This window comes from Engraulis encrasicolus, chromosome 2 (assembly GCF_034702125.1).
Source record: "Engraulis encrasicolus isolate BLACKSEA-1 chromosome 2, IST_EnEncr_1.0, whole genome shotgun sequence".
Taxonomy (NCBI): domain Eukaryota; kingdom Metazoa; phylum Chordata; class Actinopteri; order Clupeiformes; family Engraulidae; genus Engraulis; species Engraulis encrasicolus.
The window spans coordinates 58916551-58921550 of NC_085858.1; the positions used below are offsets into that span (position 1 = coordinate 58916551).

Here is a 5000-nt window from a genome sequence, read left to right on the forward strand (position 1 = left end):
TGAAGTGTGTACTGGAGAGATGAGGAGGAAGACAGAGCGGTCCGCTGAGCTGAGCGGAGAGAGTTGTACAGCTCATCAAACAACATTGTGGCTTCGTAACATGAGCATTCCGCTAACTTGCAACATTCTATCATAGAATAGAATGAACATCCCATTATGACATGGGCATTCCATTAATATACAATCAAAAAAAACATTCTATCATAGAACAAACATTCCATTATGACGCAACAGTCCCGTTAGAAGCACACAATTCCTTTACATATATAACAAACATTCCATTAAAGCACTTCATTAAAGCACTTCAAACATTCCGTTAAAGCACAACATTCTGTTTGCAAATGAACATTCCGTGGGCTAAAGAGAAGCAGCTGTTGTGATGTAATCTAAAATAACACCACACAGCACGGCAATGCCCCAACCCCCCCCCCCCCCCCATCCTAAAACAGCAATTCCCGACTCCCATAGAAACACACAGCACAGCACAGCACAGCAATGCCCCAACCCCCCCCATACTAAAACAGTAGTCCCGACTCCCATACAGATAAACCACACAGCACAGCACAGCAATGCCCCAACCCCCCCATACTAAAACAGTAGTCCCGACTCCCATACAGATAAACCACACAGCACAGCACAGCAATGCCCCAACCCCCCCATACTAAAACAGCAGTCCGCAACTCCCGCCCCTACTGCCTTGGTTTTGTAATGTTCCCATTTCTTCTATTTCATTCCATGATGAACACAAACACAAACACACAATCAGCTCTGCCATTCCAGAGAACACAAACACAAACACCAGCTCTGCCATCCCAGAGAACTAAACACAAACACCCAATCAGCTCTGCCATCCCAGAGAACACAAACACAAACACACAATCAGCTCTGCCATTCCAGAGTTCCATGCTCTTTTCTACTGTTGTTGTTTTTATTTTATATTATACTTTGTTTGTTTTACTTTGTTTACTTGTTTTTTTTTATTCCAATGGGTTTGTTTGATTATTATGGGGTTGGTTTCTGGCTTGCGTATCCCCGGGCAACTGCAGGTCGGTTCTTTTGTTTGTTTGTTTATTTTTCAGGAGTATTTTTACTTTTATTTTGTTTTGTTATTTTTCTGGAGTATTTATTAGCGTCTCCGTGTGGCAGGAGCGAGACGTCAGGTGACTCATCAGGTGACCATAGCGATATTCTTCTATCTAGGCCAGTGTTTCTCAAAGTGTGGTCCAGGGACCACTGGTGGTCCGCGACAGAGCTCAGGTGGTCCGCGAGTGGATTTCTATTTTTCCAAGACAAGCTAGAAGTAGGCTATATTTGTAACACAATTACAAAGTTAAACATAGCTGAAGTTATATTGTCACCACAGTAAGACAGCCTTCTAATGTAAATAAAAAGTAAGTGATCTGCATTGAAATTAGCCGTGTCAAATTAACACCCCTCAAATGTCAATTCAGTTGACAGGTGGTTCCTGAACACTTTTTGGGGGACAAAGTGGTCCTCGGTCTGAAAAAGTTTGAGAAACACTGATCTAGGCTTTAGCGTCATAGCGTCCACAAATAGCTTTTGCTTCATGACGGGTGGCAGGCGTCTGTCTGTTGTCACGTGGGAAAGGCCCACTGGCGCCCCCTAGCAGGCGACAGCAGAGTACGACAAGGCGTCCTCTGGTTTTAGCATGACGCTGTGCAGTTAACACACACACACACTTACACACAAACAAAAACACACACGCACACACACACACACACACACACACACACACACACACACACACACACACACACACACACACACACACACACACACAAACAAAAACACACACGCACACACACACACACACACACACACACACACACAAACAAACACACACACACACACATACACACACACACTTACGCATACACCCACACACACACACACACACACACACTTACACATGCGTAGATATTCAAACACAAGAGCGGGACAAACGGGCAATTATCGTTAAGCAGCAGAAAAATCACAACGTGTTATTTCCGTGCTGTTGCTAATATTGGCGATCTTCCGTCGCGTTACCATGCCAACACCATCAGATGAACATCAGAATGGGACCGCCAACGCACATTTACACACATACTCATACACACACACACACACACACACACACACACACACACACACACACACACACACACACACACACACACACACACACACACACACACACACACACACATTGAAATACTCGTTGATAATAGCTCATTCTATCTTCTGAGATGGTCAACTATGACTTACATGAGTACCGTTTTATTCCCGAATATTTTATTTTGCCTTTTTAAAAAAATGTCATGATATTTGTCATGATTTGGTTTGTGTTTATTTTATTTTGTTTTTTTTCCCACATCAGATATGGTCTAATAGTAGCCGTTTGATTTAGCATACTCTACTCTTGCTATGCCGTGTAGTCCCAGTATGTGTTTGTGTGTGCGTGTGTGTCCTTTTTTTTATAATGATCAACAGTCTTTGTGAGCATGGTCATGCGTGTGTATTAACTTGATGAGCAGTGATTGTGTGTGTGTGTGTGTGTGTGTGTGTGTGTGTGTGTGTGTGTGTGTGTGTGTGTGTGTGTGTGTGTGTGTGTGTGTGTGTGTGTGTGTGTTTGGTCAGTGCTACTGGGCTAGGCTGGTATTGTCTGTAAGCGTCACAGGCCACTGTTAGCAAAGCTAGCTCTAGCGGTTAGCGATGCTAGCGCTAACTATATGTACCACCAATATTGTTACGTTACGTATACAAACACGCATTCAATGTTTTTTTGTTTTTTTTAATTTGTTTTTTAAATAAAGACGATTTCTATGCTTCTTACATGAGAACCTATATGTTGTGTTTTTCTTGCTGTGTGTGTGTGTGTGTGTGTGTGTGTGTGTGTGTGTGTGTGTGTGTGTGTGTGTGTGTGTGTGTGTGTGTGTGTGTGTGTCTGTGTGTGTCTGTGTGTGTCTGTGTGTCTGTGTTATTGTGCTCCAAACTCTGTGCACTGTGCCCTTACCCTGATCCTGACCATCCCATAATACTACCATTTAATTTCGTATTCATAGTCTGGAGGTTGTTTGATCTGACGCGATTGCAGGAAGCGGGAAGGACGTTTTTAGAAAAATCAGGATACGTTCTTGAACAAACATTTCTGACGTCTATCTTTGGCAATGTAGGACCGTTTAACTGACATGTCTGACAGAACATCCTACCGTAGGATAAAATTACAACGTAGGACTGTTTGTCAGAACACCGGCCAAATCCTGCCGCTCAACATCGCTCCACAGAAAACAGGTACCAGACGTAGTGCGGAGCCAAGTCTCTTGTGGAAGTACGTAGGATGGTGTGAGAGGCTACTGTGTCCTGAGACTGAGGGCAATTTCCGCCCTCAAAGAGAAGGCCGAATTTTTTTGGGTTGGCCCTTTATTTCAGAGATACTTGATTGACAGTTAGAATTATTTTAGAATGGAACACAATCCCTTACAAAAATCGACCATGGTTTCACTGTAGTAACCGTGTGTTTTCTGTGGTAACCATGGTTTCTCTAAGTACTCTGAACCAACCATAGTATTGCTATGGCTTATCCAGGTTCTTTTTGGTAACCATGGTTATTCATGGTTTTCATGTTTTTTTTCAACATGACTTGTGTCTTTGCCAGAAAAACGTTTTTTTATTTAACCATTATATCAATAACAACAGCAGGACAACATTTCCTGACTCCTGTGTAGTTATTGATACAGTACATCGGCCCAATAAAGTAAATAAAGTAGGCCTACTGTAGTTATGGAACTGTACTACTTTCGAGAGAGCAGGGAAACTGACCCCCCCCCCCCCCCCCATCTCTCTTTACCCCCCCTCCAACCCCTGATGATGTCATCAGTCAGGAATAGAAACAGGAAGAGAATCCAACACTACACACACATCAGATGTGGACAAGACACACACACACACACGCATGCACACACACAGCAGATGTGGCAAGACACACACACACACACACACACGCGCACACACACACACACACACACACACAACACACACACACACACACACACACACACACACACACACACACACACACACACACACACACACACACACACACACACACACACACACACACACAGCAGATGTGGACAAGAGAGAGAGAGAGAGAGAGAGAGAGAGAGACACACAGCAGATGTGGACAAGTGAGAGACAGAGAGAGAGAGAGCAGATGTGGACGAGAGAGAGAGACACACACACACACAGAGGAAGAGAGACAGACGAGAGAGGAGAGGAGAGAGACACACAGACAGACGAGAGGAGAAGAGAGAGAGAGACACAGCAGATGCCAGGCATGCCAGGCAGGCATTTTGCCATAGACCAGCAGCACCTATACAGTTAAGATGACCTCAGTCCACTGTATATTATATAACAGCCCCTAGCCCCTGCTCTTTACGTAGTACAGTTATGACAGCCTCAGTCCACTGTATTTGATATAGTAGTCCCCTAGTGTTATATGATGAGTTCAGTCCACTGTGTATTATATATCAGCACCTAGCCCCTGCTCTTTAGTACAATTATGAGGACCTCAGTCCACTGTATTTTATATAGTATCCCTTAGCCCCGGGTCTATAATGGCCTCAGTCCACTGTATATTATATAGTATCCCCTAGCCCCAACTACAGTATATGCGACGTATGCGTTGCAGGGGTGCGCCAGAGAGAGGGGGGCACCAAAGAGAGGGCGTTGGAGGGCGCCAAATAATTATTACGTGTTTTTTTTGTGAGGGGGGGGCACCAAAATCGTTCTTGCATACCTCCCCAGAAAAGAGTAGTTGCGCCCCTGCTCAGTACACTGTATATTAGCCCCTGCTACAATAATGAGTTCAGTCCACTGTAGATCATCTAGCTCAGTGTTTCTCAAACTTTTTTAGACCGAGGACCACTTTGTCCCCCCAAAAAATTATCGGGGACCACCTGTCAACTGAACTGGCAGTTGATGGATGCTAATTTGAC

The 5000-nt window shown here is 44.2% G+C and overlaps 1 protein-coding gene across 1 annotated transcript in view; it reads left to right on the plus strand.

The window, feature by feature from the left end:
• Positions 1-423, plus strand: part of antxr1c (ANTXR cell adhesion molecule 1c) — an 83545-nt gene extending 83122 nt beyond the window's left edge. Inside the window, exon 17 of the mRNA XM_063193061.1 lies at positions 1-423. This exon is cut by the window's left edge and continues 2996 nt beyond it. The gene's annotated coding sequence lies outside the window, so the exon portion shown is untranslated.
• The last annotated feature ends 4577 nt before the right edge of the window (positions 424-5000 follow it).